We start from the raw sequence: 22,293 nt of genomic DNA, 5'->3' as shown, positions 1-22,293 counted from the left end.
GCTAGAGGCTTGTGCTGAGGCAAGTATAAAAATTCCCTGAGTCTCTTTTTGGACTGTGGGTAGTCCTGGCACTCCCAGCAGAAATGCTCTCTAAGGGTATGCAGGGTTTCACCAAATGAAAAATCTTCTGGTGGGGAAGCAGAGGGAATGGACTCCTCTGCATCAGAATCCTCATAAGTAGATAAGCATATGTCCAGGTAATCAGAAGGATCAGAGTCAACAAGAATCAGAAGGAAAATCAGTTCTTGGTCTTTTTGAGTGGGAAGGCTGGCTTCCCCAAATAAAAGTAATAAGGTCTTCAGCCATTATAAGCATTTGTTTCTGAGGCATGTGGGCCTGAGTATGCACTTTGGTCATCGGTTTCCTAGGTGTAGTGCGAACTCTGGGCCTGAGAAATTCAGTATTTATGGTTTGAAACAAAGTCGTTGGTTGAAAAATCGGAAGGCCTGAATACACCCTCAGAAGCCGGTGCCTGCACAGCAGCTCCGGACCCATCCAAGTTAGAGAAATCCGCAGGTTCCATCGTCAAAGAAGCATCTTGCGGCATACCGGACTCCGAATGTGTCTCAGCAGAGGCCTGCGAATCTGTAGAAGCGGGTATCGAGCTGCGAAAGCGCATCACTTTGTACCGGCGGACTGGCGACTAGCTTAACGGAAGTGTCGTCTGCAGTTTTGGACCTATGCAGTCTGTCTCTGTCTTTATAGTTACATTTTTTCAGAAGATCAGTAGTCGGATGGCTTACTGAAGCCATTTCAAAAAACGGAGAACGAGAGCAAAAGAATTTAGCGACAAAAATAGCCCAACGAATAGTTTGGGCGTTGAACAAGGCATAACACCGACAGCGAGGAACGTCGTGGTCTGGGCCTAAACAGGTGACGCAGTAAGAATGAAAATCTCTGTGAGGTATTTGCTTTCCACAGGCAAGACAATTATAAACTTTTTCTGACATTGGTTAGAGTAAGAAAAAGGGATCCCCAATGAGGTACTTATCTTTTAGAAGACTTCAGGTCTGAAACTCGAAAAATGAAAATTTCAGGAGGCGGCTGACCAGCACTTGCAAACTGCTTCTGCTTCGGACACTGCATGGCAAGAAAAGCTGATGTAATGGCGTAGGCTGCATGTTTTATACCCCTGACGACCTGACGTCATGGAAGAAGTGACAGCATCCAACACAGAAATCCCCAGACTCTGATATTCAGGTTGACCGAAGGCTATCTGCAGGCAGATAACCCAAATGTGATGACTGCAACAGTGAAACACGACGAACATCAGTCAGTGACGACTTGTTCACTCACTCATTCTTGGGGATAAGAAGGCAGTCTGACTTGTCGAATCTACTATAGTACACCATACAGAATATGGACAAGGAACACTAGCTTGGCTGTGGCAAGTTGTGGTTACGTGGTAGCCTTCATCATGCATGTGTGGAAGCACACAAACATACACAGAGGAAGGCATAACGGGAGCACACAAACATACAGAGGAATGTTTAACATGTTGCAGCTCACAAGCATACACATAGGTCTTGCATCTGGGGGTATAAACAGCAGCTCCTAGGGAAGGGATAGGATGCAAAACAAAAAAAAAAAAAACTCCTGAAGTCTGCCTGGATGATGTCCTTTACTAAGACTGCCTCGCAGGGAAACACATGGGTACGACAGTAGCAAGGAGGGCTTGATGGTTAGCTGGCAGACATGAATTAAAAAGACATACACAAAATTACATGAAAGCATTTTCCCCTACAGCTTTTCATACCCTCTGAGTTTGTATATTGAAATATGAAAACTCCTGTTGATGTGCAGACTTCCTATACAGTTTTATATAATGATATATATATATATTTTTTTCTTTTTTTGACACACAGTAATCTTACTGGTGTGATGGAGAACAAGGCACTCGTATATTGAGTGAATAGTACATAAGGAGGTGTGAGAAGTTCTATGCTAGTGATTTCTGGGTAAAAATGCCAGTGCTGGTACTGGTAACTGGTGTAGCATGTACAAGAGTGGGTTATATTGCTTTAAATCAGGGAAAGGAAGACAACATTAGATGCTTTTACTCTGACATAATTCAAAGATGTAGAAACTCTAACATCACTAACATTTAATGACTAATAGGTTCATACTAGGCTATCTGCCCTAGGGCATTTACAAGCCTAGCCAGAGTGTGTTTGGCTTTCGCCACCCATTTTAAATAAATTTTGCTATGCCCTTTTTCGAGGTTAGTATACTGTGCCTCTGTCTAACAGTGACACAGAAGTGATACCCGGGGTAAACCTACGATCTCCCATCCACTCATCAAGATTCCTCTTGAAGAGAGTCAGTGAGGGACTCTGCCTAACCTGGACTGGGATTTTATTCCAGAGTGAAGGGAGCCTCTGGGTTATGAATCTGTCCCTCCAGCATGTCCTATTTATTTCAGTGCTGAGGTTCAAGTCTCTCGAGCGCATTACTCGATGGGATTTGGATTTTCTGAGGTGCAGCATGTCCATTAATTCCGGGTTGGACATGGCTTTATACGTCAGGCACAGATCGCCTCTGAGCAGGCGGTTTTGCCACTGAGTAGAGCTGGAGTTTCTTTAACCGGGCAGCATATGGCATCTGTTTGAGCCCTTTGATCCTCTTGGTGATGTACTTTTGGGGTTTTTCCAGTTGCTGCAGGTGTCTGGTAAGGTACATCCCAAAAGGGGCATTGTACTCAATTATGGGCCTGATGAGGGATGAGTACAGAGGCACGATGACCTCCCCTGATCTAGATGTGAATCCCTTCATGATTAGGTGGGATATATAAAATGTTTTTCTAACCACTTTGGCCACGTGGTTGTCAAATGAGAGATTGCTATCAACTTGGGTCCCCAGGTCCCTAATTACTTCTTCTGTACTTAATGGATTACCACCTATGTGGTAATTTGTGGGCACTTTGTTTTTGCCAAAGGGGATGATTATACACTTTTTGGCGTTTAGCTTGAGGCCATGGCTCTGGCACCAGTTGTCTGTTTCTATGAGGCCTTTTTGGAAGATGCTTGTGTCGGCTGGAGAGTCGATTATGGCGCCCAGTTTGCAGTCATCTGCGAACTTGGTCAGCCACATTCCTTCCGTGTTGGCCTGTACCTCCGAGAAATATATACCGAACAAGAGAGGTCCCAGGACTGAGTCTTGTGGGATGCCACTTGTAACTGGTTTGGAGTCTGACATGGCTCCAGCAATTCTAACCATGTGGGTTCTGTCCTTGAGCCAGTTTGCAACCCATCTAGTGACATAGGGGTTTATATTTAAGCTGGTGAGCTTATCTATAATGCCCGAGTGGGGTACTGTATCAAAGGCTTTTGCCAGGTCCAGGTAGGCTGTGTGGACCACCTTCCCCTCGTCAATGGCCTTGGTGACGGTTTCAAAGAAATCGACCAGGTTTAAGAGGCAGGATCTGCCCTTAACAAAGCCGAACTGGGTAGGGATCCAGTGTCTGTAGGTTCCCAATATCTTTATTTATGAGGTCCATGATGATCCTTTCCATAGCTTTGCAGACCAAGCTAGTCAGGCTTAGTTTCCAGGATCCGTTGAGGCACCAGCTTTGTGGAGAGGGACCACTGTTGCTGTACGCCACTCTTTGGGTACATATCCTGCAGTAAGGCTGAGATTGAACAGTAGTTTTATGTTTGGGTTTAGCTCTTCTTGGAGTTCATGTAGGATGCAGCCCGGGACACCATCTGGTCCCATTGATGCTGTGTTTTTTGCTTTGGAGAGGGCGGCTCTTACCTGAGCATCTGAGATGTCAGGGGGGCAACACTCTGCTGGGATAGATATTTGCCCATTTGGTGGGGGGGGGGGGTTTGCACTGAACCTGTTAGCTAGCATGTTGGCAATGTCTGTGGGTTCGGTGTATTTTTTTGTCATTTTGGACTAATTCTGAGCATATCTGGGAATTCCCACCCAGGTTACTAACATAACTAAAGAAAGCCTTGTGATTATCCTTAGTGGCCTGTGCAATTTTTCTCTCGAAGCTGGCCTTAGACGATTTTATGAGTGCCCGTAGTTTTTTGCTGATCCTGATCAGAGATGCCTTCCCTTTTCGTGTTTTTGCTCTATCATGTAGTAGCTTCCTCCTTCTATTGTATAGTTTGTTTATGGCTGGGGTCCACCAGACAGGACGCCTGCCTTTGGAGGATTGGGTCTTGATTTTATTTGGGATTGCATGATCCATGCATTCCTGAAGGTGTTCATAGAATGCATTTATAAAGGATTCTGCGGTCTGGGCTGTATTTTCCACAGGCCCGGGGGCTTTGAAGGATTCCACCTTGGTTTTGAGGAGTGTGAAATTTGCTTTAGAGAAGTTTTTCACTGTGGTTTTCTGGGCAGGGGGTGGGGTCGGGATGTGAATATCCAGTGAGATTAGTTTATGGTCTGATCTTTCCAGTGAGGGATACACTTCTGATCTGGAGCATAAAGTCCCCATGTTGGTGATGATCGGGTCCAGTATGTTCTCCCCTCTTGTGGGACATGTTGCTCTTCAGTTACTAAACATTAGTTCTTTACGAGTGAGCATTCTTTGATTCTTTCCCAATGTTTCCATTTCTTTCATACTCATCTTTTCTTATGCCGTGTACACCTTGCACCAAAATTACATCAGAAAGCTGCGAGGTGTAATAACATGAGAGCCTGAGGATATGAGGGTTTTGTCCACTATGTATGCCAAAGTACGCTTTTTTTTTTGTAACTTCATAATTTAAAGTATGACAACACAGTTTTTTTATTTTTACTAAAGCATTTCACGAGCAAAACGAAGATCTTTAGTGGACAGCCAGTTCACAAACATTTTCGCAAATTAGGACAGACTTTTGAATACAATCTTTGACACCTAGAGTGTTTAAACTACTTTAATGCCACCCTTCAGCTGAAAATAGTTTCTGAAAGAAGCATGACATTAGATGACAGTTGTCTAGAATAGGGGTCTCAAAAAAAAAAAAAAAAAAAAAAAAACATACAAGGGTTGTGTGAGGACTAGCACACTCGGCTGAGGGGCATAATATTAAAAAAAAAAGGAAAGATAGTGTGGCCAGCACTGTTGTGTAGTAGTTTCCTCTCTAATAGAGTTATGCTGGTTTATGGGTTGTTTGAAGCTTGAGGGCCATAAATTTGAGATCCCTGGTCTAGACAAAGGAAATGTTAACATCTTCTGAACACCATAATACAACTTAAATTCTCAACTCATCAAAAACAGCACTCACTGAAACTCTCCTCTCTCATTAAAGTAAAACCTCTGTGGGTGAGGCCAGAACTCAAGGCACAGGGCCCACTCAGCATTTAATGTGTATGAACACAATTCCAAACCTTTAATTTAAACCCTCAGAAGGCATCTGCTGGAGGCTGGGTGCTGAATGACTAGTGGAAGGGATTGAGTACAAAATAAATGATTTTACTGGCCTCAAATATTTGATAAGCAAAACAAAAACCTTAGCTTTATATAACTATATAACTTGGGTAACATTATTTTTTTTTACTAGTGATAGATGCAATTCCAGAATGTTGTGAAGATGCAGGATGCTTGTCTAGCATGGGTTTAGCAGATGACACATAGGGCAAGTGAATATGGTTCACTAAAGTTATTTTACCTGCAACTTATTTTTAAATCAGTTTAATTACATTTGCTACCATTGCCATGACACTGCATGAGCTAGTCCTTATGAAAGGGAATTCAAAAAATGCCATTAAGGTACCTATGGTATAGAAGCAGCACCGACTTTCCTTGTAAAGACCATAATGTTCAAAGACTATATCCATAATCTGAAATATAAAGCATCTGGTGTACAAGAAAAACTAACATGATGTTTTCAGCTACACATCTGAAGCCTAACCAGACCGACAATCAATTTGCCTTAAAAAAGTGCAGAGTGCAGCTATTGTAGCAACACTGTCCAAGAAGTCACTCATACATACATCCCTTAACATGTGCTTACTAAACACCCAAAAAGAGACAAGATGGTATTTGGTCATCTCAGAAACATCACAAACTGTCACAATCAACACTCAAATCATCTGTCCACAAAGGTACGGACCATGCAGTCTAACTTAAAATGGTAAAGAACATGCAGAAAGTACAGTTTTGTACCTACCATAAATGTAGATGTCCGATAGATATGCAACTGCAGTCATAACATATGGGTTTGTCCTGCCTCAGGCAGCCCTCGGTCGGCCGAATTCCAAAGTCTGGGTCCGGCGTCGGCTGGTGTCGCCTCCTCTCCGACGTCACAACGGCTGGAGTATAAAGGCATCGGCCGACGCCATCTTCTTCAGTGTTTCTTGCCCCAGATGCCAGGTGCCCTCCTAGGAAGGCTAAATTTGGTGAATGGATAAACAATTCCAGACATGCACAACAGTAATAAACAGATACACCATAGGAGATACCCCCAGCTGATAGGCATTGGGGGAAAGGACCCAAATGAAGGAAAAGAGGGGAAGGCGGGAGGGAAAATCCGACTGCAGTTGCATATCTATCGGACATCTACATTTATGGTAGGTACAAAACTGTACTATGTCCTTCAAGAATGCAACTGCAGTCATAACATATGGGTTGAATACCATAGCCAAGCTGGGGGTGGATGGTGCTAAGAAAAGGATGGTGTAGCTAAAAATCCCTGCAGGACTGCCGAAGCAAAGCCTGCTCGGGATCTGGAGTATAAAGGCAGGTTGTAGTGTTTGGTAAATGTATGCACGGAGCTCCATGTAGCAGCCTCTAGAATGTCCTTTGTAGCCACTCCTCTTAGGAAAGCTGTGGATGTGGCTATAGCTCTGGTGGAATGTGGCCTAATATTGGCTGGCACACTTTTTCCATGGTAAGAATAGCAGAATCTGATGCAGTGTCCAATCCATTTTGAAATTGTTTGCTTGGAGATTGCTTTTCCCTGCTTTCCAGCAGCATAGGCTACAAACAGCTGGTCAGACTTTCTGGTGGCCTTAGTTCTGTCCAAGTAGTAGCGTAGTTGCCTGTGTATGTCCAAGGTATGTAGCAGTCTTTCCCCTCTATTTTGAGGATTGGGGAAGAAAGTAGGAAGGTGAATAGCTTGATTTAGAGACACCCTGGAAATTACCTTTGGCATGAATGAAGGATTTGTTCTTAGAGAGACTCTGTCCTGATGAAAAATGAGGAAAGGAGGTATTGCCATGAGTGCCTGTATCTCCGAGACTCTTCTTGCTGATGTGACTGCCAATAGAAAAAACGTTTTCCATGATAGAAATTGTATCTCTGAGGTTGCTGCTGGCTCAAAGGGAGGAAGAGTTAATTTTTCCAATACGAAATTGAGGTCCCATGCAGGTATTGGTTGTTTTCTGAGAGGCTTGATATTCTTTATCCCTCTCAGGAACTGTCTTAGCAAAGGATGTGAGAACACTGGTGGATCACAATTGTATCTTGCTGAGATTGCTGAGGCATGAATCTTTATGGAGGAATATGAGAGTCCAGAATGAAACATTTCTGCCAAGTATTCCATTATCTGAGGTACACTCAGTACTGTTGTATCTTGACCCCTGTTGGCAGAATCTCTTCCACTTGGCTGAATAGGCTTTTCTGGTGGATGGTCTGCGTGCTTCCAATAAGATGTCCTGAACTGCCTTGGAAAGATTGGGAGCGGAAGGAGTTAAAGTAACCCCCAGGCTGTCAGATGTAATGTTTTCAGGTTTTGGTGAACAGTCCTGTAGTTGTGTTGTGTTAGAAGCAGGGGCCATAGGGGCAGAGGCCACGGCTTGGTCCGAGTTATGCTCAACAGCAATGGGTACCAGTGTTGCTTTGGCCAATCTGGAGCTATCAAAATGCCTATTGGTTGTTCTGCTTTGATCTTCAGGATCACCTTGGTCAACAGTGGCAGAGGAGGAAATGCATACATTTTTAGGGAGTTCCAGCTGAAGGAGAGAGCATCCGTTGTCCAGGCTAGTGCATGGTGGGTCCTGGTACAGAACTTTTCCAGGTGATGATTTGTGTGAGACGCAAATAGATCTATGTCCGGTCTTCCCCATGTCTTTGTTATTTGTGAGAAAATGTGTGGATGCAGCATCCATTCGTGTGGATCCAAGAAGTTTCTGCTCAGCTTGTCCGCCAGTACATTGCCCTTGCCTGGTACAAACTGGGATTGCAGGTGTATCTTCAGACTCAGTGCTTTTTCCCAGAGAATCATTGTTAGTCTGCAGAGGGGGTATGAATGAGTCCCTCCCTGCTTGTTTATATACCACATAACAGTGGTGTTGTCTGTCCTTATTAGTAAATGTCCTTGCTGCAGTGATTTTTCGAAACCCTCGATTGCATGCATCACTGCCAGCATCTCTTTTTGGTTTATGTGCAGATGTCTTTCCTTTGGTGTCCATTGACCTTGAACGCATCTGCCTTCCATGTGCGCCCCCCATCCATGATCTGAAGCGTCTGTTGTAATAATTTGACCTACCTGAGGTCTGTTGAAAGACATGCCTTCGTTTAATTGACTTGCTTGAGCCCACCACAAGAATTCCTTTTGCAGGCATGGAATAGGTGGGATTACGTCCTCTAGGCTTTGGCTGTGTTGGGACCATAAGCTTTTCAAATACCACTGCAGCTTCCTCATATGAAGTCTTGCCAAAGGTATGAGAAGAATGCATGATGCCATGAACCCCAGGGCCTGCAGGAGTTTCCTTGCAGTCAGCTGGGAGAGCTTTGCTAGGCCTTTGAAGTACTCTGGTAACTGCTGTTGTTTTTCCACTGTGAGGTAGGCCATTTGTGCTTGTGTGTCCAGTTTGGCTCCTAGGAAAATAATCTGTTGGGATGGCAGTAGCATTGACTTCTGAACGTTGACTGTGTATCCCAACGCCTGTAGTAGTTGCATGACAAAGTCCAAGTTTTTTATTAATGTTTGTCTGTTGTCTGCTTGTATGAGGCAGTCGTCCAGGTAGGGGTATATTTGAATTCCCTGGAGTCTGCAGTGTGCCACTACTGATGCCAGGCATTTCGTGAACACTCTGGGCGCAGTAGATAAGCCAAACAGCAATGCTGAGAATTGATAGTGTTCTGTCCCTGCAAGAAATCTGAGGTATCTTCTGCAGCTTTGTCTGATTGGGACATGCAGGTATGCCTCCTTGAGGTCCAGAGTGACCAGCCAAGACCCCTTGCCCAGCATGGGAAGGAGTTGCTGTAACTTTGGCACAATGAGAAAGGTATTTAGAGTAGACAAGTCCAGTATAGGCCTCCATTTGTTTTCCTTTCTTGGAACAAGGAACAGTCTTGAATAGAATCCCTGGCCTTGTTCCTGGGGAGGTACCTTTTCTATTGCTTTTAAACTTAATAGCTTTGAAACTTGAATGAGTGCCTCTGCCCTTTGATGGTGTGGCAGGTTTGGCATGCCTTGTCTTGTAGGTAAAGTATGAAGTGGAATCTGTAACCCATGTCTATTAAATCCAGAATCCAACTGTCCTTGGTTAAGATATGCCAGTTCTTTGAGAATAAGGATAATTTTCCGCCCAAGGGTGCTTCTCTCTGAGCCCTTGTAGGCGGTATGAAAGTCAAGTCACTGTGATTGTCCTGGTCGTGCAGCTGGACTGGCTGCAGCACTTCTTTGATTTGTAGGTTGCCATTGGCGTCCCCTGTAGGGGCCTCGGTATTGGCCTCGGCCACACCTGTTCTTTCCCCTTTGAAACTTGTCCGAGCCTGGGAAGGACCAATTCTTTGAAGGCCAGTTTCTACTAAATCTGGGTGGCTGAACCTGGAGGAAATCCTTGACTGTCTGTACTGACTTAGCTTTTTCCTCAATGGATTTCAACACATGTTGTGCATTAGCACCAAAAAGCTTCTGTTTTTCCAGAGGTGCATCAAGTAACATTACTTTGACATGGTCTGGCAGTGGCTGATCCTTTAACCAAGCATGTCTACGTATCACAGCCCCAGTCATAGCTGCCCTACATGAAGCTTCCAATGCATCATAACCACACTGAAGAAAATGATTGTTAACCTGCTGAGTGTTATGTATGTGATCCTGCAATGCCTTTCTGTCAATAGGCTCAGGAGAGGCTAACTTTTTCTGCAAATCATCCAGTAAAAAATCCTGGTACTGAAACATGTGAAAAAGGCAGTTAAGAGACCTCATGGCTAGGGTGGTAGAGGTATAAACTTTTTTACCCCATCTCTCCAAAGACCTGGTTTCCCTATCCACTGGCAAAGGATTCTTGGCAGTGGAGGTAGCCACTCCCTTGGGACCCTGTGAAATAGTTTCTAAATCCAAGGTGTGGGCCTTAAAAAGATGTTTGTGAGTGTTAAGGACTCTGTAATATCTGTCTGGCTTGACAGGAGCAGGGGGGAGTGAGTCAGGGTTAGCACTGGAATCTGAGAAAACATCATCCAAGACATCCATCACAGGAAGAATAGCTAAAGGTCTGTGCTGGGGAAGCTTTAGGAAGGTACGGAGCCTTTTCCTGGAATCAGAGAATTCCTGACCCTGCCATTGGAAATGTTCCCTCATTGAGTGCAGGACTTCACCAAAAGAGAAATCCTCTGGAGGAGAGGCAGAGGGAATTGATTCCTCAGCATCAGAGTCCTCATAGGCCTGGAAGGATTCTTCTTGAATATCTGAATGCTCAGAATCCCCAGAGGCCTCATCTGAAGAGAGGTTTTCAGTCTGCTCAGTTCTAGGCCTTTTCTCTGCAGAAGGCTGAGAACCTCTGCCTGGGTGAGGCTGAGACCCCCTGATAAGGGAAATTAGGTCTGCAGCAAGAGACATAATCTGTTTATCAGAAGAGGGGGCCTGGACAGCAGGTTTCGGATGGGCCTTGGCCTGGCTGGTGGCCTTAGCACGTGCAAAGGCCTTGATGGACATAAATACAGGAGGCCTAGCAGCCCCACGTGCAGGAGTGACCTTGTCCACCGGAATGGTGTCGGGTAAATCCAGAACTTCGGTATCCGAAGGAAAATCAACAACCGGCACCAGAGAGGTCTCCGGGACCGAAGAACTAGTTAAAGCTGTGTCGTCGGCCTGGGGCGGCTGGATTACCGCTTCCTCAGGGACCGAAGCCCTGGCGGAGGGTCTAGACGTAGTATCGGTGGAGGACGCGGGCCGAGGATGCCGGTCCCGGTCCTTACGTTTTTTGGAAGATTGCGCTGTCGGTAGATCCGACGGCATGGTATATGCGAAAGATTCGCCAAATAAGTCTTCAGCAAATTCTGCCCGGCGCCTGAGAGTGCGTTTATTAAAGCAAGCACAGGCAGCACAGGCCGAGACGTCGTGGTCTGGGCCCAGGCAAGGAAGACAGTAAGAATGGAAGTCCTTATGAGGTATTTGTTTACCACAAGACAAACAATTATTAACTTTCTCAATTTGTTCTGACATCGGCTGAGGCAAGAAAAATGTTCCCAACGGGTACTTAGCTTTTAGATGACTTCGGTACTGAAAACACAGGAGCTGACCGACCGGCACTTGCGAACTGCTTCTGCTTCGGGCACCGCGGCAAGAAAGACTGAAGAAGATGGCGTCGGCCGATGCCTTTATACTCCTGCCGTTGTGACGTCGGGGAGGAGGCGACACCAGCCGACGCCAGACCCAGACTTTGGAATTCGGCCGACCGAGGGCTGCCTGAGGCAGGACAACCCATATGTTATGACTGCAGTTGCATTCTTGAAGGACATCTTTATTTGCTCAAAACTATCGGCACACGCCAGAATTCACTGCATACAGGAAGGTTGCAGCATTCTCCAACACTGGAGAATCTGAAAGTGCAAAGCTTCACAACATGCATACCACTCACAAACTGCAGTTTCCTTCAATGAACTCAACTACCCTATCATTCTCACTGAGACCATGCACAATTGTAGTTACCGCACAAACACCTCTCTTTCTAAATATGACTTTGTCTTGATTTATTGGAAATCATGTACATTACAAATGAATATATTCTTTTAATTTACTTCTTGCCTAATAATGGTATTTCAAAGACGTGCATTTTCATTATCGTATTATTACTTCTTGCCTAATAACGGCATTTCAAAGACGTGCATTTTCATTATCATATTATTACTTCTTGCCTAATAACGGTATTTCAAAGACGTGCATTTTCATTATCGTATTATTACTTCTTGCCTAATAACGGTATTTCAAAGACGTGCATTTTCATTATCGTATTATTACTTCTTACCTAATAACGGCATTTCAAAGATGTGCATTTTCATTATCGTATTATCTCTCACTTAATGCAATCATACCTTTCAACCTGTTAGAGCAAGAAATCTGCACAAAGCCATAAATAAAGGTGGGACAAAGGCCCAAAAATAGGGGCAACTTTTAAATATTGCTCTTACAAACTTAGAAATTTGGTAGAATAACAGATTTTCCATTAGCATACATTTTCGGAGTGGTATGAAGTCTGAAACTCAAATGTCCGTAATTATTTTTTTGACTTGATTTGCCACTAATTTGCCAGAGAAACACAATTATATGAAAAAACAGAACAAAAATATGAGGCAGAAATCTGGACATTCTGCGGAAATCTGTAGAGTTGAAAGGTATGAATGCATTTACTACAGGAAAGACCTAACCAAGAGAGTCTACACTGTTTTAGTACCTTACACTTAGTGGAGGTCCACGGGATATATGCAAATCACTTTTTTTTCCTGGGTTGGGACTCAAACCTGTCACTTGCAATCAGTGCACTATCCCAGTAAACAATTTTTAAATAAAAAAATAAATAGTAAAATAAAAACACAGACGGACAGTGGAGTCCTAACCTTCAAAGGCAGATGTAATTCAACAGGGCTGAGAAGGGAGATCGCCAGAGGAAAAAGGGAGGGAAAAATGTGGGGGTCATACAATGCAGATCAAGAAGCAGAAAACAAAAAAAAAAAATCAGAAAAAAAAGCTGAAATAATCATACAGTGCAGATTAAGAAGCAGAAAACAAAAAAAAATCAGAAAAAAAGCTGAAATAATCATACAGTGCAGATTAAGAAGCAGAAAACAAAAAAAAAATCTGAAAAAAAAGCTGAAATAATCATACAGTGCAGATTAAGAATCAGAAAACAAAAAAAAAATCAGAAAAAAAGCTGAAATAATCATACAGTGCAGATTAAGAAGTGTGGTTGTTATAACTTGGGGACTGATTTCTCAGATCTAGCTCTGTAGAAACTGTCTTGTGTGTGTGTCTGAAGCTCTGCACTAGTTGTTAAACTGCACTGAAATTCCTTTAAGTGTTAATTAGCTTGGGGGGTTTTCTGATAACTTTAAAACCTGTGTTGGTTACATCTCTGGTAATCATTTTAAGTAGAGTTGCTGCTACTGAGATTTGTCTGCATACATCAACTGGACATAAGCTGATTTAAGTATATTTCCTTCATTTTATTGTGGTTGTTATAACTTTGGGACTGATTTCTCAGATCTAGCTCTGTTGAAACTGTCTTCCCCATCCCCTCCCTGTTCTTGGATGTAGTTTAAATTTGGTGGCTTTTGCAGTGCCCGCCCCACTGTAGATTTGATCTAGGACACTCCCCAGTCCCTTCTCTTTATTCCTTCTCTAATAAACCCTTTCTGCACTTGCTTTTAGTCCTTTTTAATTTAATTACATTTTTTCATACTGTGTGTGGACTAATATTGCTACATACTCAAGTGTGCCAGCTTGCACTGCATGTGAATTGTTTTTATAGCATTTACTGTCTGTTTTTTCCTTTGTGTAAAAAAAAAAAAAAAAATTTCCTTTGTTTTCCTGCCTTACTGAACTAGGAGTAGTTGCTGCTCAGAGTTGGGCTGGGTTTTGGATTCCTTTAGTTCCTGTTACTGATCCATTTATTGGGGAGGAAGGAGTTGCCTTTGTTTATTAGGAAATGAGTGGAAGCACTGAGCTTGCCTTTTTTTCCGATTTGGTGAAGTTTCAGCCAGAAACTAGTGTTCATGCCAGTTTTGGGCTTCTCTCAGCCCTTTCAGCCCCTGCTATAAAACACGCTAAACACGCGTTTCCAGCCAGTACCCAACCCAGCACAGATCCTCGTGTGGAGGCCTGCAGAGTGATCCAAGCAGCAGAGCTAAAAAGAGTGACTTCATTTAAGTATTTTATTTGGCTTTTTATTAAGCTAGCGAGCGCGACTGCATTACTTACTGTTTGTTGCTACTACTTCTGCATTTCTACATTTTACACTTACTTTTTATTACTAATAGTTGCTAATTGTTGCTGTTTGTTACACACTAAAGTCACGCTAGCCGATTTACAACATTTATAGCATTTACTGTCTGTTTTTTTCCTTGTCGCTGTAAAAAAAAAAAAATTTCTCTTGTTTTCCTGCCTTACTGAACTAGAGTAGTCCAGTTTCAGAGTTGCTGATCCCTGGGCTTTGTTTTAGTTCCTGTTACTGATCCATTGCCTTATTAGGAAGGAGGGAAGTTTCTTTGCTTACCAGTGGGAGTGGGAAGCACTGAGCAGCCTTTTGTCCGATTTGGTGAAGTTTCAGCCAGAAACTAGTAGTCCATTGGTCATTTTGGGCCAATTCCTAGCTCCTTTCAGCCCCTGCTATAAAACACGCTAAACACGCGTTTTCCAGCTTGTACCAACTCAGCACAGATCCTCGTGGTGGCCTGCAGAGTGATCCAAGCAGCAGAGAGCTAAAAGAGTGACTTTCTACCAGATATAAGTATTTTTGTGGCTTTCCCACTGTTATTAAGCTAGCGACTGCATTTGCCTGTTTACTGCTACTTTAAGTGATTTCTGCATTTTACACTTTTATTGCACTTTAAGTTACTAATTGTTGCAAATTGTTTCTGTAGGCTACACACTAAAGTGCTAGCCGAGTTACAGCATTTGTAGCATTTACTGACTGTGTTTTTTTTCCTTCTCTCTGTAATAAAACAAAAAATCTCTTGTTTTCCTGCCTTACTGAACTAGAGTAGTCCAGTTTCAGAGTTGCTGATCCCTGGGCTTTGTTTTTAGTTCCTGTTACTGATCCATTGCCTTATTAGGGAGGAGGAAGTTTCTTTGCTTACCAGTGGGAGTGGGAAGCACTGAGCAGCCTTTCTGTCCGATTTGGTGAAGTTTCAGCCAGAAACTAGTAGTCCATTGGTCGTTTTGGGCCAATTCCTAGCTCCTTTCAGCCCCCTGCTATAAAACACGCTAAACACGCGTTTTTCCAGCTTGTACCAACTCAGCACAGATCCTCGTGGTGGCCTGCAGAGTGATCCAAGCAGCAGAGAGCTAAAAGAGTGACTTTCTACCAGATATAAGTATTTTTGTGGCTTTCCCACTGTTATTAAGCTAGCGACTGCATTTTACTGTTTTACTGCTACTTTAAGTGATTTCTGCATTTTACACTGTTTATTGCACTTTAAGTTACTAATTGTTGCAAATTGTTTCTGTAGGCTACACACTAAAGTGCGCTAGCCGATTTACAGCATTTATAGCATTTACTGTCTGTTTTTTTCCTTGTCTCTGTAATAAAACAAAAAAAAAATCTCTTGTTTTCCTGCCTTACTGAACTAGAGTAGTCCAGTTTCAGAGTTGCTGATCCCTGGGCTTTGTTTTTAGTTCCTGTTACTGATTCATTGCCTTATTAGGGAGGAGGGAAGTTTCTTTGCTTACCAGTGGGAGTGGGAAGCACTGAGCAGCCTTTCTGTCCGATTTGGTGAAGTTTCAGCCAGAAACTAGTAGTCCATTGGTTGTTTTGGGCCAATTCCTAGCTCCTTTCAGCCCCCTGCTATAAAACACGCTAAACACGCTGCTTTCCAGCTTGTACCAACTCAGCACAGATCCTCGTGGTGGCCTGCAGGGTGATCCAAGCAGCAGAGAGCTAAAGAGTGACTTTCTACCAGATATAAGTATTTTTGTGGCTTTCCCACTGTTATTTAAGCTAGCAACTGCATTTCGCCTGTTTTATTGCTACTTTAAGTGATTTCTGCATTTTACACTGTTTATTGCACTTTAAGTTACTAATTGTTGCAAATTGTTTCTGTAGGCTACACACTAAAGTGCGCTAGCCGATTTACAGCAATTACTGTCTGTTTTTTCCTTGTCTCTGTAATAAAACAAAAATCTCTTGTTTTCCGCCTTACTGAACTAGAGTAGTCCAGTTTCAGAGTTGCTGATCCCTGGGCTTTGTTTTTAGTTCCTGTTACTGATCCATTGCCTTATTAGGAAGGAGGGAAGTTTCTTTGCTTACCAGTGGGAGTGGGAAGCACTGAGCTGCCTTTTGTCTGCTTGGGTGCAGTTTCTGCCAGCAACTAGTCGTCCATCCGTCCCTTTGGGCCAATTCCTAGCTCCTTCAGCCCCTGCTATAAAACACGCTAAATGCGTGTAAGCTGATTTAAGCTGAGTTACCACTGTTGCACACAAGAGCAGCGGTTAAACAAGGTTAAACTATTTGGGCCATCTAAATTCCACTCTTCCAATTTTCCCTTAAAACTACCTTCCTCGAGCTGTACTGCTGATCTAACCAGCATATCCTATAACTGAAAAGTTCATCTCTACTTGATTCCCAAGTAGACTATTCTCTATCTGTAAAGCCTAGCACTTACTCCTACAGTACTTGCACCTTGATAAAGCACTCTTATTATAGATAGTACCCCACCAGCCTAAAACCCACTTCCCCGGAGTCCTTTGAAAGTCTCTTTATCTACTACTTCTAGTATGTCGAGGGATCAGTTGCTAGTGTCCTCTCCAGCTCAACTGGTGAACCTGGGAATATTGAGGCAATGTTACAACTGCCTCATGTACACAGACAATCCTCTCCTTCTCCCACAAAACACAAATACATGCGAGATGCAACTATACGGCCAAACTGGAGGCTGAGCTCTCTCAACATAGGACTGGCAAGACCAGACAGGAGGAGAAGGTAACCACACACAATACATACCCAGTCACACATGGTACCATCACAACTTCAAATCATACACATACTCACACAAAGACATACTCGGAGGCTCTGATCAAAATTTACCAAAACAGCAGAGGCCACCAAAGCAGACACCCAAACAACTACCACCTCACGACCCAACACATGCAACACATAGACCACACAGTCAGAGTGTCAAACAGTCACAGCCCTTAAGGCCAAACAAAATGCCAGACACACTTGTCATTGGTGATTCCATAGTCAGACACACTGACGTCCGCTCACCAGACTGAGTAAAGAGAAGGTCACAGTAAGCTGCCTGTCAGGCGCTAGAATCCGCCACATAACGCAAGCACTCAGGTCTCTCAACAGCAGGTACAAGTACGACTCAGTCATTGTCCACGCTGGTGTCAACGACCTGAGACGTACCTCCTTGGACTACATGAAAGGGACATCGAGGAGCTCTCTGATTATGTAGCCCAGGCAGGTATGACCCTGACCTTGAGCAGTATCCTACCTTCACCTAGAATGATGCCACAATACAGTGATAAGATGATCAGCTTTAATAATTGGCTTAAATTCTGGTGTCATTCAAAGGGGATCCAATGTCTGTCTGCCTGGGATGACATGCTGGACAAGCCACGCTGCTTCAAGGACGGCTTGCACCTGTCACCCTGGGCTTCGGATATTGGCAAAGGCTCTTGCCACCCCCATAGTGCCTTTTTAGGCAAGGCTCAAATTCTAAACCTACCACCCTAGAACACCAAAAGGAAAAAACTAAGGGTAATGCTGCTCAATGCCAGAAGTCTCAATCTCAAGATGCACGCTCGAGGCCCTTCTCAATATGGAGAACAACGATGTCTGTGCTGTGACAGAAACCTGGTTCAAGGCTCCTGAGAGCACCCCAGCACTAACAGGTTTCACCTCATATCATGCCCGCCCCAAAATCCGGACAACACCAAGAAAGGAGGGGTGTCCATATTCATAAAGGACACCCACACCTCAAGGTTGGTGGCAACGCATGATGCATCGGAGACCATCCAGGTGCAATTAACCATAGGCAAGACTGCTCTGCAATTTGTAGCATGTTACAGGCCACCCTCTCAAACTCAGGAACCTCACATGGCCTTCCTGAAAACATTGGAGGATAAATGTATCTCCAAACACCATCATACTAGGTGACTTTAACTACCCTAATATAGACTGGGAACACTACTCAAGCCCGAACACTCTAACCCAAAGATTCCTGGAGTTCATAAACTCAAATGCCATGGAACAACTAGTCACCATCCCCACAAGAGGAGAAAACATACTTGATCTCATCATCACGAACATGGGATCAAAATGTTCAACACCGGAAGTATACCCCTCACTGGTGAGATCAGATCATAAACTAATCTCGCTGGAGGTCCTCATCCCGCCCCACCTGAAACAAAAAAGACCACAGTGAAAAACTTCTCAAAAGCCGATTTCACACTTCTAAAAACTAGTGTGGTGTCCTTTAAGGCCCCTGAGCCAGTGGTAAACATTACTCAAACCGCTGAATCACTTACAAATGCCTTCTACCAGCACCTACAGGACTGCATGGATCAGGCAATCCCAAACAAAACTAAGACTCTCTGTACCAAAGGCAAGCGTCCAGTCTGGTGGACCCCAGCCATAAACAAGCTCTACAACAAAAGGAGGAAGCTACTACAAGATAGAGCAAAATCCTTGAAAGGTAAGACACCTTTGATCATTATAAGTAAAAACTAAGAGCTCTCATAAAATCATCCAAGGCAAATTTTGAGAGAAAAATGCCAAGGACTCTAAAGAGAATCATAAGGCCTTCTTTAGCTATGTTAGAAACCTAGGAGGAAACTCCCAGATATGCTCAGAATTAGTTCAAAATGATGTGAAAATTACTGAACCTACACACATTGCCAACATACTGGCTGACAGGTTCAGTGCAAACTTCTCCCCTCCCCCAAAGGAGAGATATCTATTCCAGAGGATTGTAGCCCCCAAACATCTCCAACGCCCAGGTGAGAACTGCCCTCACTAAGGCAAAAACACAGCATCCATGGGACCGGATGGTGTCCCCGCTGTGTGCTTCATGAACTCAATGAGGAATTAAACCCACAGTTAGGACAGCTGTTTAATCTTAGCCTCACCTCAGGATACGTACCAAGGAGTGGCTGGCGACTGTGGTCCCACTTCATAAGGGCGGTGCCTCCACAGACCCTGGAAATTACCGCCCCATTAGCTTGACAAGCCTTATCTGCAAAGCCATGGAGAGGATCATAATGGAACTCATAAATAAAGACATAGGAACTTGCAGACTTTGGATCCAACTCAGTTTGGCTTTGTCAAAGGCAGATCCTGCCTCTTAAACTTGGTTGACTTTTTGAGACAGTCACCAAGGCCATTGATGAGGAAAGGCAGTCCATACAGCCTACCTCGACCTGGCAAAGGCCTTGACACAATACCCCACTCAGGTATCATCGAAAAACTCATCAGCTTGAATGTAAACCCATACATCACAAGATGGGTTGCAAACTGGCTAAGTGACAGAACCCACAGGGTCAGAGTTGCTGGAGCCATGTCAGACTCAAAGCCTGTCACAAGTGGTGTCCCACAGGGCTCAGTCCTGGGTCCACTCTTGTTCGGCATCTACTTTTCTGAAGTACAAGCAAACACAGGAGGGTTATGGCTGACAAAGTTTGCAGATGACTGCAAACTGGGCGCCATAGTCGAAAACACATCTGACACAGATATCCTCCAGAAGGGCCTCACAGAAATGGATAACTGGTGCCAGAGCCATGGCCTGAAGTTAAACGCCAAAAATGCATAGTCATACCCTTTGGGAAAAACAAGGCTACCCCTAGCTACCATATAGGTGGCAATCCACTGAGCACAGAAAAGTCATCAGAGATCTGGGGACCCAGGTTGACAGTAGCCTTCGCTTGACACTCATGTTGCTAAAGTAGTTAGGAAAACCTTCTATATCACCCACCTGATCATGAAGGGATTCACATCTAGATCAAGGGAGGTCATCGTCCCCTGTACTCATCACTTATTAGACCTATGATTGAGTACAATGCCCGTTCGAATGTATCTGACCAGACACCTGCTGCAGCTTGAAAGGCCCCAAAAGTTCCTCACCAAAAGGATAAAGGGTCTCAAAAATATGTCTTATGCTGCCCGACTGAAAGAACTCCAGCTCTATTCAGTCTCATACCGCTTGCTCAGAGGTGACCTGTGCCTGACATATAAGGCCATGTCAAACCCAGATTTGATGAATATGCTTCACCTCAAAAATCTAGATCCCTCAGAACCACAAGGGCGGAGACTTAAACCTTGACACGGTTATAAATAGAACGTGCTGGAGGGACAGATTCATCACCCAGAGACTCCCTATGCTGTGGAACAAAATCCCGGTACATGTGAGGCAGAGCACCTCTCTGGTCTTGTTCAAGAGGAATCTTGACCAATGGATGGGAGATTGCAGATATACCCCAGGGATTACTTCAGCGTCACTGCTTGACAGAGGCACAGCAAAATGATAGGCATAGTTTTTATTCAAACTAAAGGGGTGGCGAAAGCCACATAACTATGGGCTAGGCTTATAAATGCCCTTGGGCAGATAGCCTAGTATGAACCTATGAACCTATGAACCTATAAAACAAAAAAAAATCAGAAAAAAAAGCTGAAATAATCTGTAAACTTATCATAAATGTCATACAGTCCCTACAAGTCAGGTTAGGAAGAAGACCTTTTTATTCTGGACATTGGAAAGAGTCAACTCAAAAGGGTTAGGGAATAAGCCTTGGAGGAGCTGTGGGAGGTGCTACACAGATATCATCTGGACCATCGTGTGCCTCCCGTCGGGAAAGAAGCTGCATTTCCTATTAAAGGGAAAAAAGAGACTTTAAATGGATATGGTCCTAATGGACCTGTCAGTGAAGGTGAAGACAATCAGTTCAAGTTTCATGCATGGAAAACGTTAAAACAGCAGGCAAGAAAATGTGCTGCAGTCATCTGTTCTACAACCATAAGCTATCATACACTGGCAATCACAGTGCATGTTCCTCAGTGCACGGAAAAGGGGCAGAAATGACCTATATTAACAGGTGGGAAGCAAAGTACATAACAAAGACACCCTACAACTAATAAGGAAATCTGACAACACCTATATAGAGGCTGGACTAGGTCAGAATATGGCCATGTTTTGAGGACTCCTGAAGTTCAACCAGAAAACAGAAATAAATCAACAAAACCAATTTAAATAACTCCAACTGCTATAGAATGCTTGTGACAAGCTCCTTGTGGACATGCATTAATGTGCATAGACAGTACCTGCAGGACTAAGTATATAAAAAGTACAGTTGTGTACACTTACCATAAATGTAGATGTTCGAGTGTATTCACTGTTACATTTGGGTAATCCTGCTGGCAGGTTGTCCTCAGCCGGCCTGAATTCCAAAGTCTTGGGTCCTGCATCGGCTGCTGTCGCCCCTTCCCTGACGTCAGGTCGTCAGGGGTATAAAAGAAGCAGCCAACGCCATTTTCTTCAGTTTTTCTTGCCCCAGATGTCAGATGCCCCCAAAAAGGGTAGCCAAACTTTTTATATATATATATATATATATATATTCAGAAATACAGCAATATAAATGTTACCTTCATCTATAAGCAAATACACCACATAGGTAGTATAAATCAGAGAAGAAACGATAAGATCCAAAAGAAAAAAGGGGGAAGGTGGGTGGGTAACCTGGACTGCAACAGTGAATACACTCCAACATCTACATTTATGGTAAGTGCACACAACTGTACTATGTTCTTCGTGTTTCACTGTTGCAGTCATTACATTTGGGGAGAGTCCCAAAGCTATGGTTGGGAGGCTGGAACTAGACAGCAGTAGGAGCGGCTATGAGGCCCTGCAGAACTGCAGTGGCAAAGCCTGCCCTGGATTTAGAGTAGAGTGGCAGATGATAATGCTTTGTAAAGTTGTGCACTGAACTCCAAGTAGCCACCTCTAAAATGTCTCTGGTTGGTACTCCCCCTGAGAAAGGCTGCTGAAGTGGCTGCAGCTCTGGTGGAATGAGGCCTAATGCCCTTAGGCACTGGCTTGCCATGGTGTAAGTAGCAGAAATGAATGCAGTGGCCTAACCACTTAAAAATAATCTGCTTTGAGATAGGCTTTCCTTGTGATCCTGCACCATATGTCACTAGTAATTGCTCTGTCTTCCTGAAAGCTTTGGTTCTGTCCAAGTAGAATATAAGCTGTCTGTGTACTTCCAAAGAATGCAGAATTCTCTCCCCCTTGTTCTGTGGATTTGGGTAAAAGGTTTGCAGATGTCTGGCTTGGTTACGAGCCACACTGGACACTACTTTAGGCATAAATGTTGGGTTTGTCCTCAGGGAGACCCTGTCTGGATGAAAGATGATGAAAGGTTCCACAGCCATGAACGCCTGTAGCTCTGAAACTCATCTTACAGAAGTAATTGCTAA

General features: G+C 43.9%; 1 protein-coding gene across 1 annotated transcript in view; it reads right to left on the bottom strand.

Moving 5' to 3' along the window:
• The window catches only part of GRAMD1A (GRAM domain containing 1A), a 1,293,980-nt gene that overhangs the window by 1,085,228 nt on the left and 186,459 nt on the right, over nt 1–22,293 (bottom strand). The window lies entirely within an intron of this gene.

The sequence above is a fragment of the Protopterus annectens genome, chromosome 8.part0 (genome assembly GCF_019279795.1).
Source record: "Protopterus annectens isolate FY-2018-M chromosome 8.part0, PAN1.0, whole genome shotgun sequence".
In the NCBI taxonomy this organism is placed as follows: Eukaryota; Metazoa; Chordata; order Ceratodontiformes; family Protopteridae; genus Protopterus; species Protopterus annectens.
Note: the sequence above shows the minus strand (reverse complement) of the source record. Positions and strands in the feature narration are given on the sequence as shown.